This window comes from Eptesicus fuscus, chromosome 4, assembly GCF_027574615.1.
Source record: "Eptesicus fuscus isolate TK198812 chromosome 4, DD_ASM_mEF_20220401, whole genome shotgun sequence".
NCBI lineage: Eukaryota > Metazoa > Chordata > Mammalia > Chiroptera > Vespertilionidae > Eptesicus > Eptesicus fuscus.
Window position 1 is genome coordinate 33,597,784 of NC_072476.1, and position 10,909 is coordinate 33,608,692.

Here is a 10,909-nt window from a genome sequence, read left to right on the forward strand (position 1 = left end):
AGCTTTGACCTTGCTGCAAGAAAACTTAAGGCTAAATTTACTGCTCACATGGTAAGTGGGAAGAGGAAGTTATTATTCTTTGTCTGGGGGTTTGGACCAAACTGTTCTACAATGATTAAGCTCCTCTTGCCTACAGCCTTATTCCCACATTTCGTCTTTGCTGCTGTGTTCACTTAGTTTATTCTGCTAAGAAGTGTGGTTCTCTCTTTCTTGCTGCAGCTGTCCTTTTCCCACATTTGACCTCATTTTGGGCACTTGAGTGGCCACATCATTCATGTGTTTGCAGGTGCCATCAGCAGGATGTTACCTTGTGAACTGCTGCTATGAAGAGAAGAATCAAGACTTTATAGAGGAATGAGAGAAAGAAAAGGAAGTGTTGAGAAGTATCCTGTGATGAGGTAAGAGGGCTTAGTTTTCAGAAAGAAAATGAGAGCAAGAGAAGAGGACAAAAGGGTGGATGCAGGTTTAGGAAATAGGGCATTTAGTGTAAATATCAGGTAACCAGTATTGATTAAAGTCACAGTCTGGCCCTTGCCGGCTTGGCTCAGTGGATAAAGTGTCGACCTATGGACTGAAGGGTCACAGGTTTGATTCTGGTCAAGGGCATATGCCTGGGTTGCGGGCTCGAACCCCAGTAGGGGGCGTGCAGGAGGCAGCCCATCAATGATTCTCTCTCATCATTGATGTTTCTATCTCTCTTCCTCTCCCTTCCTCTCTGAACTCAATAAAATACCTTTTAAAAAAGAAAGAATATCCTACTCCTAAGAAAAAAACAACAAAACTTTAAAAATAAAAATAAGGTCACAATCTGGACAAACTACTGTTCTTAATGTTGTGTGGAATACAAATAAGGGCACAAGACATGGGGCTTTGAGAAAGAGATGTGTGCAGGGCTTAACAAATAGAATGTTGAGTATGAGACAGCATCTGAGTGGTCAGGAAGGTAGGAGACTCAGGCAGTTATAAAAAAAAAAAAAACAATATTGGATAGGACTTCAAGGAGGAAAAAGTGGCCAACAGTTTAAATACTGCTGAGAACTTGAGCAATATAATGAAGAAAGAGACCTCAGAGATGACAATTAGCACAGGAAATCTTGGAGGAGAACTGGGAGTAGATTTGTGGTTGGGAGGGGATGAAATGAATCTTTTCTTTTGAGAATATTTGGAGTATCTGTAGGATAGGATATTGGATGTCCACCTTCCAAAAGCCAATAACCAAGGTCCGGATGGGCAGATCCAGGGATGAGGGCTAAGGTATCTTGGATCGCAGTGCTATACCAATAGGCCCAACACTGACCCTGTGGTTCTGTAGCCCAATTCACGCTTTCCCTGAATGTTCATTTTCATTCGTGAACTGGGCCACAGGAAAGAGGGAGATGACACTGGGCAGTGGCAGGGACCCCAGCCACTATGGTGCCCACTTCCCTTTTTGCCTATATGGACCACTGCCTGATGCAAGGTAATCATCTAGATGGCCCTGAATACATTGTTGGTTGGGGAATCATGTACATTGATTGCCACCCAAATTCCAAAAGTAAGTTCAAGTGTATATACAGTAGTAACTTATTCATCCATCAGCTGAACAAACTTCCCCAAGGAGGCTTTGCTGGCATCCCTTTGGGATTTTGAGTTATGATGTAACTCTGCCTGGTGCATCTTTTATAATTAGGTTGATTCCTCTTCTTGGTCTTCTCTAGCTGAATGTGTCTGCTTAGGGCCTAAGGCTGTGTTGGAGAATATATGAATCCTGTAACCTAGTCCCAGGAGTGAAAAGGATCAACTGAGTGGTAGGATGACTGGATTTCTAAGGAAGAATGGTCTGGATTCCTGGGTTTTCCATCAACCCCAAGAAATAAATGCTGAAGAGGACATAAGTACCCTACTAAATGATGGGGAGGAATAAAAGCGTAGGCAGCAGCTGCTTTATGAAGTCAGAGAAGAAATCACTGTCTCTGCCCTAAGTTAAGTTCTCTTATTATTATTTGCCTTTGGTTTAAGATGTTGCATAAACATGATGTGGTATTCATGCTGGAAGCAGATGCCTAAGAGTGTAGGGTGACTGGATTTATTAGAGCAGTGTTGGTGGCTTTTATTTTATTGTTAAAATATATTTTTTTATTGATTTTAGAGAGGAAGGGAGAGGGGGAGAGAGAGATAGAAGCATCAATGATGAGAGAGAATCCTTGATCAGTTGCCTCCTGTATGCCCCCCACTGGGGATCAAGCTCACTACCCGGGCAAGTGACCTGACTGGGAATCAAACCTTGACCTCCTGGTTCATAGGTCCACACTCAACCACTGAGCCATGCCAGCCGGGCTGTTGGTGGCTTTTAGATTTTAAGGATGTCTGTACAACATTATAGATACAAGGAAGTAAGGGTGAAATTTCTAGGTGCTTAAATAGAGGTGAGAGGGGTGAGATGGTAGGTGGAATTGGAGGTTAAGATCCCACCAACAGTGTTTCAAGAAAAGAAATAGCCCTGCCTGCAATCCCCAGTAGGGGGCGTGCAGGAGGCAGCTGATCAATGATTCTCTCCCATCATTGATGTTTCTCTCTCTACCTCTCCCTTCCTTTCTGAAATAAAAAAAATAAAAAAAAATGTATTTTTTAAAAAGAAGAAATAAAATGGGAGTGTATCTGGAGTTTGCTAATAGCAGTTGGGGGATGGAATCTCTTTCGTACATTTATTCCTGTCTTCCATCCTCATTTGGGTGGAACTTAAACATGGTCACCAGCCACCAAATTTGCCCAGGTGGCCTGTGTTGCTACTATACTATATTCCTGCTGTTGTTACTGCTTCACACTTTTATGGTGCCTCATAATTTAAAAACAACAACAACGTTGTATTGATTTTTAGAGAGTGAGGAAAGGAGAGGGAGAAAGATAAAAACATTGGTTGGCTGCCTCCTACACACCCCCTACCAAGGATTGAGCCTGCAACCTGGGCATGTGCCCTGACTGGGAATTGAACCGGCAACCTCTTGGTGCATGGGACAAGATTCAACCAACTGAGTCACACTGGCCAGTGTGGGGGGCCTCATAATTTTAATTACACTTGCATATCATATCTTACTCAATCCCTGCACGGATGCTATTGGAGACAATAATAAGGAAAAGTACAATGATACTGGTGACACACTCATTTGCTATACTCTCCCCTGGCCCAGGGCTCTCTGCTGCTCTAGAGTAGAGAACAGGCAGAAGTTAATGCAGAGGGTCAAAAGCAATTTCGGTTTATCCTCAGCTTGATCGTCCCCCAAACTCACCGGCCAGGCTGCTACTGAGTCAAGTGGCATTAGCTCTTTGCCACTCCCAGGATTCATGCTGGACAGTGGAAAGCCTGCTTCTCAAGCTGCAAGCCAGGTTTCCAGGGAACACATACATCTCTCTCTGACTTTAGACAACCTGAAAAAGCCCCCAAGCCTCTGTGCCCCATATTAGGAGTCCTCTGGGCCCTTCCTGGGATTTGCTCCTGGGCCACCTGGTCCTTCTTCAGTCTTGTTCTACTTAAACATGTCACCAGCCACCAAAGCATTCCTAGGAGTATGCCTGTCTTTGCCCCCATGTACTCCTGCCCTTCTCTGAGGTCCAGCCTCAAAGGAGGAGGAAGATAATTTCTCCATGAAAGTACACTTTTAGTTTGGGAGAGGTTGGGTGTGGTAAACACAGTCCCTTCTTCTCAGTGAGATGTCCATCAAGACCAGATACTCTTGATTGTACTCCTTTGTCTATTCACATTTTTTGCAATGATCGCGTACAAATTAGGGCTCGTTTCTTCCAACTTATTTCACATTTATTATACTTTATTTCTCTTTTCCTGCTTTCCAATGAATGAATCAATTTTTTTCTGATGATTGAACATTTTACATTATATTTTAGTCTTTTTTTTAATTTATTTTTTTTATTGTTGACAGCATTACAGATTTCCCCCACTTACCCCACTTTGCCCCCTCCATCCAGCCTCCACCCCACCCCAGGCCTTTGCCACACTATTGTCTGTGTCCATGGGCTATACATATAGTATGTGAATATGTTTTTTGGTTAATCTCTTCCCATTCCTCCAATCTGCTCCCCTCTGAGATCTGTCAGACTGTTCCTTGCATTCTTGCCTTTGGACCTATTTTGTTTGTCAGTTTATTTTGTTACAGTGTTCCACATATAAGTGAGGTCATGTGATATTGGTCTTTCTCTGACTGGCTTATTTTGCTTAGCATAATAGTATCCAGGTCCATCTATGTAAGAGATCCTTCTTTTTATCACAGCATAGTATTCCATTATGTAAATGTACTACAGCTTTTTTATCCACTAATCTACTTATAGGCACTTGGGCTGTTTCCAGATCTTAGCTATTGTAAATAACGCTGCTCTCTCTGAACATAGGGATGCATACATTACTTCTGATTGGTGTTTCGGGGTTCCTAGATATATTCCCAGAAGTGGGGTCACTGGGTCAAAAGGCATTCCATTTTTAATTTTTTGAGAAAACTCGATACTGTTTCCACAGTGGCTGCACCAGTCTGCATTCCTACCAGCAGTGTAGTAGGGTTCCCTTTTCTCTACGTCTTCGCCAGCACTTGCTCTTTGTTGATTTATTGATGGTAGCCATACTACATTGTCATTTTAATTTGCATTGCTCTGATGATTAGTGACTTTGAGCATTCTTTCATATGTCTATTAGCCATCTGTATATCCTCTTTGCAGAAGTGTCTATTCAGGTTCTTTGCCCATTTTTTATTGGATTTGTTTGTCTTCATGGTGTTGAGTTGTATACATTCTTTATATATTTTGGAAATTAACCTCTTATCAGATGTATCATTGGCAAATATGTCCTCGCATACAGTGAGTCACTTTTCATTTTGTTGATGATTTCTTTTGCTGTGCAGAAACCCATTTGTTTATTTTTTCCTTTGTTTCTCTTGCCCTATGATGTATTGGTGAAAATGCTGATGTGTGAGATGTCTGAGATTTTACTGACTATGTTTTCTTCTAGGATTTTTATGATTTTTGCAACAAACATTTAAGTCTTTTATCCCTTTTAAGTTTATTCTTGTGTATGGTGTAAGTTGGTGGTCTAGTTTCTTTCTTTATTTTTTCTTTCTTTCTTTCTTCTTTCTTTTTTTCTTTCTTTCTCTCTTTCTTTCTTTCTTTCTTTCTTTCTTTCTTTCTTTCTTTCTCTCTCTCTCTCTCTCTCTTTTTTTTTTTTCATGTACCTGTCCAATTTTCTGAACACCATTTATTGAAGAGACTGTCTTTACTCAATTGTATGCTCTTGCCTCCTTTGTCAAATATTAATTGACCATAATGGCATAGGTTGATTTCTGGGGTCTCTATTCGCTATAATTGATCTATGTGCCTGTTCTTGTGCCAGTACTGGGCTGGGGGTTTTTGGTTTTTGGTGTGGGTTTCTTTTTGTTGTTAATCTTCACCCAAGGATATTTTTTCCATTGATTTTTTTTTTTTTAAGAGAGAGGGGTAAAGATAGAGAGAAACATTGATGTGAGGAAGGCACATCTATTGGTTGCCTTCACACAGTCCCAACCCGACCAGGAATCAAGCCTGCAACCAAGGTACGCACCCCTGACCAGAATCAAACCTGAGACCCTTCAGTCCATGGGCCAACACTCTAACCACTAAACCAAACTGGCTAGGGCCAAGCTGTTTTGATTACAATGGCTTTGTAGTATATTTTGGTATCTGATAATGCAATCCTTCCAACTTTTTTCTTCTTTTTCAAGATTGCTGAGGCTATTCAGGGCCTTTTTTTGGTTCCATGCAAATATTTGAAATATTTGTTCTGTGAAATATGGCATTGGTATTTTAATAGAGTCTATGGATTGCTTTGAGTAGTATGGACATTTTAATGATGTTAATTCTTCTAATCCATGAACACAGCATATGATTCCACTTGTTTGTATCTCCCTCTATTTCTTTTTTCAATATCCTATATATTTTTTTTAGTACAGGTCTTTTACCTCCTTGGTTAAGTTTATTACTAGATATCTTATTTTTTTTTTTTTATGTACCAGTATCATTTATTTATTTATTTATTTATTTTTATTTTTTTTTAAATTTCTTTATTGATTAAGGTGTCACATATTTGTCCTCATCCCCCCATTCCCATCCCACCCCTCTCCCCACGCATGCCCCAATCCCCTGTTGAACTTAACCGTTGGATAGGCTTATATGCATGCATACAGGTCCTTTGGTTGAACTCTCCCCCTCCCCCCACCCTCCCCCTACCCTCCCCTATCCTCCCTCTGAGGCCCGATAGTCCGATCGATGCCTCCTTGCTTCTGGTTCTGTTCTTGTTCATCAGTCTATGTTGTTCATCATTTCCTCTAGATGAACGAGATCAAATGTCACTAGATATATACTAATAAGAACTGAATGTGAGATGAGCAATAATATTTATGCTGACAGGCAAATGAATCAATCTGTAGCGAGCTTCCCCCTGGACCAACAGTTCTTTTGAGACCCAATTTCGATGTCCAGTAGTTCCTTATGTGTACATGTCAACACTGACCCCTCAGCTCTGGATGGTGGACAAATGGTGGTAATGGAGGTCCGACTCCCTCTGGTTTGGTCTCGGCCAAACCCAGGGGCACGGCGTCACCCGGACTAAGGGGCACGTGGCCTCACCCATACCCAAGGGGCGCGTGGTCTCACCCGGGCCTGGGACCCAGCCTCACCCGGATGGATCCAGGGGCGCACGGCCTCACCCGGACCCAGGATCTGGCTTCACCCGTACCCAGGGACGCTTGGCCTCTCCCAGACCCAGGGGCACGTGGCCTCACCCGGGCTTAGTTGCACAAGGCCTCACCTGGATCCAGGGACACATGGTCTCTCCCGGACCCAGGGACGCTTGGCCTCTCCCAGACCCAGGGCCACTAGGGCTCACCCGGGCCTAAGTGCACGAGGCCTCATCCGGATCCAGGGATGCATGGTCTCACCCGGACCCAGGGACGCTTGGCCTCTCCCAGACCCAGGGGCACGTGGCCTCACCCGGGCCTAGGTTGACGAGGCCTCACCCGGATCCAGGGACACATGGTCTCACCCAGACCCAGGCACGTTTGGCCACTCCCAGACCCAGGGCCACTTGGGCTCACCCGGGCCTAGGTGCACGAGGCCTCATCCGGATCCAGGGACACATGGTCTCACCCGGACCCAGGGACGCTTGGCCTCTCCCAGACCCAGGGCCACTTGGGCTCACCCGGGCCTAGGTGCACGAGGCCTCACCCAGATCCAGGGACGCATGGTCTCACCTGGACCCAGGGACGCTTGGCCTCTCCCAGACCCAGGGCCACTTGGGCTCACCCGGGCCTAGGTGCACGAGGCCTCACCCGGATCCTGGGACACATGGTCTCACCCGGACCCAGGAATGCTTGGCCTCTCCCAGACCCAGGGCCACTTGGGCTCACCCGGGCCTAGGTGCACGAGGCCTCACCCGGATCCAGGGACACATGGTCTCACCCGGACCCAGGGACGCTTGGCCTCTCCCCGATCCAGGGCCACTTGGGCTCACCCGGGCCTAGGTGCACGAGGCCTCATCCGGATCCAGGGACACATGGTATCACCCGGACCCAGGGACGCTTAGCCTCTCCCAGACCCAGGGCCACTTGGGCTCACCCGGGCCTAGGTGCACGAGGCCTCACCCAGATCCAGGGACGCATGGTCTCACCCGGACCCAGGGACGCTTGGCCTCTCCCAGACCCAGGGCCACTTGGGCTCACCCGGGCCTAGGTGCACGAGGCCTCACCCGGATCCTGGGACACATGGTCTCACCCGGACCCAGGAATGCTTGGCCTCTCCCAGACCCAGGGCCACTTGGGCTCACCCGGGCCTAGGTGCACGAGGCCTCACCCGGATCCAGGGACACATGGTCTCACCCGGACCCAGGGACGCTTGGCCTCTCCCCGATCCAGGGCCACTTGGGCTCACCCGGGCCTAGGTGCACGAGGCCTCATCCGGATCCAGGGACACACGGTCTCACCCGGACCCAGGAACGCTTGGCCTCTCCCAGACCCAGGGCCACTTGGGCTCACCCGGACCTAGGTGCACGAGGCCTCATCCGGATCCAGGGACACATGGTCTCACCCGGACCCAGGGACGCTTGGCCTCTCCCAGACCCAGGGCCACTTGGGCTCACCCGGGCCTAGGTGCACGAGGCCTCATCCGGATCCAGGGACGCATGGTCTCACCCGGACCCAGGGACGCTTGGCCTCTTCCCGACCCAGGGCCACTTGGGCTCACCCAGGCCTAGGTGCACGAGGCCTCACCCGTATCCAGGGACACATGGTCTCACCCGGACCCAGGGACGCTTGGCCTCTCCCCGACCCAGGGCCACTTGGGCTCACCCGGGCCTAGGTGCACGAGGCCTCACCCAGATCCAGGGACGCATGGTCTCACCCGGACCCAGGGACGCTTGGCCTCTCCCAGACCCAGGGCCACTTGGGCTCACCCGGGCCTAGGTGCACGAGGCCTCACCCGGATCCTGGGACACATGGTCTCACCCGGACCCAGGGATGCTTGGCCTCTCCCAGACCCAGGGCCACTTGGGCTCATCCGGGCCTAGGTGCACGAGGCCTCACCCGGATCCAGGGACACATGGTCTCACCCGGACCCAGGGATGCTTGGCCTCTCCCCGACCCAGGGCCACTTGGGCTCACCCGGGCCTAGGTGCACGAGGCCTCACCCGGATCCAGGGACACATGGTCTCACCCGGACCCAGGGATGCTTGGCCTCTCCCAGACCCAGGGCCACTTGGGCTCACCCGGGCCTAGGTGCACGAGGCCTCACCCGGATCCAGGGACACATGGTCTCACCCGGACCCAGGGACGCTTGGCCTCTCCCCGACCCAGGGCCACTTGGGCTCACCCGGGCCTAGGTGCACGAGGCCTCACCCAGATCCTGGGACACATGGTCTCACCTGGACCTAGGGACGCTTGGCCTCTCCCAGACCCAGGGCCACTTGGGCTCACCCGGGCCTAGGTGTACGAGGCCTCATCCGGATCCAGGGACACATGGTCTCACCCGGACCCAGGGACGCTTGGCCTCTCCCAGACCCAGGGCCACCTGGGCTCACCCGGACCTAGGTGCACGAGGCCTCACCCGGATCCAGGGACACATGGTCTCACCCGGACCCAGGGACGCTTGGCCTCTCCCAGACCCAGGGCCACTTGGGCTCACCCGGGCCTAGGTGCACGAGGCCTCATCCGGATCCAGGGACGCATGGTCTCGCCCGGACCCAGGAACGCTTGGCCTCTCCCAGACCCAGGGGCACGGCTTCACCCGGACCTAGGTGCACGAGGCCTCATCCGGATCCAGGGACACATGGTCTCTCCCGGACCCAGGGACGCTTGGCCTCTCCCAGACCCAGGGCCACTTGGGCTCACCCGGGCCTAGGTGCACGAGGCCTCATCCGGATCCAGGGACGCATGGTCTCACCCGGACCCAGGGACGCTTGGCCTCTCCCCGATCCAGGGCCACTTGGGCTCACCCAGGCCTAGGTGCACGAGGCCTCACCCGTATCCAGGGACACATGGTCTCACCCGGACCCAGGGACGCTTGGCCTCTCCCCGACCCAGGGCCACTTGGGCTCACCCGGGCCTAGGTGCACGAGGCCTCACCCAGATCCAGGGACGCATGGTCTCACTTGGACCCAGGGAGATATCTTATTTTTTTATTGCAATAGTAAATGAGATAATTTTTTAGTTTCTCTTTCTGAGAGTTCGTTATTACTGTATAAAAACATCGATTTCTAGATATAAATTTTGTATCCTACTACCTTGCCCAATTCATTTATTAAATCTAATAGTTTTGGGTGGAGTCTGTAAGCTTTTATATGTACATATAATCTGTGAATAATGACAGTTTTACTTCCTCCTTTCCAATTTGGATGCCTTTTATTTTTTCTTCTTGTCTGATTGCTGTGGCTAGGACTTAGAGTACTATGCTGAATAAGAGTGGTAAAAGTGGACATCTCTGTCTTGTTCCTAATCTTAAGGGAAATGCTTTTAGTTTTTGTCCATTGAGTATGATGTTGTCTGCAGGTTTGTCATATATGGTCTTTATTATGTTGAGGGATGATCCCTCTATTCCAACTTTGCTGAGAATTTTTTTAAAAACAGAAGCTAGATTTTGTCCACTGCTTTCCCTGTGTCTATTGATATGATCATATAATTTTTATCCTTTTTGTTTATGGTATATATCACATTTATTGATTTGCAAATATTGTACCAACCTTGCATCCCTGGAATAAATCCCACTTGGTCATGGTGTATGATCTTTTTATTTTTGCTGGATCTGATTTGCTAATATTTTGTTGAAGATTTTAGCATCTATGTTCATCAGGGATATTGGCCTGTAATTTTCTCTCTTTGTAGAGTATCTGTTTTTGGAGTGAGGATAATGTTGGCCTTGTAAAAAGAGCTTGGAAGTCTTCCTTCCTCTTGATTTTTTGGGATAGTTTGAGGAGGCTCTATTTTTAGTCTTATGTTTACCTCCCCTGTTTCCTTAAGTCTATCAATATCTGTATATTCACTCCTGATCAATACAAATACTATCACATCCCTTAATCTTACCCCATGCACCACCTCCATTATGTTGATACTGTCCAGAAGTTAGTTATAAGTTATATGAATACACATATTTTCCTTCTCTAATTTTTGTTTTTCCTCATTTTTATTGAGATATAATTTACATATAGTAAAATTCACAGATCTTAATTGTGTAATTCATTTGGACAAATGTAAATATCCATATAATCATCACCCAATTCAAAATAAAGAACATTACAGAACACTATAAATTTTCTTTATGCACCCTTCCAGTCAACTCCTTTCACTACAGCCAACTGCTATTCTGATTTCTATCATTATAGATTAGTTTGTTGCTTCTAGAATTCTTATTA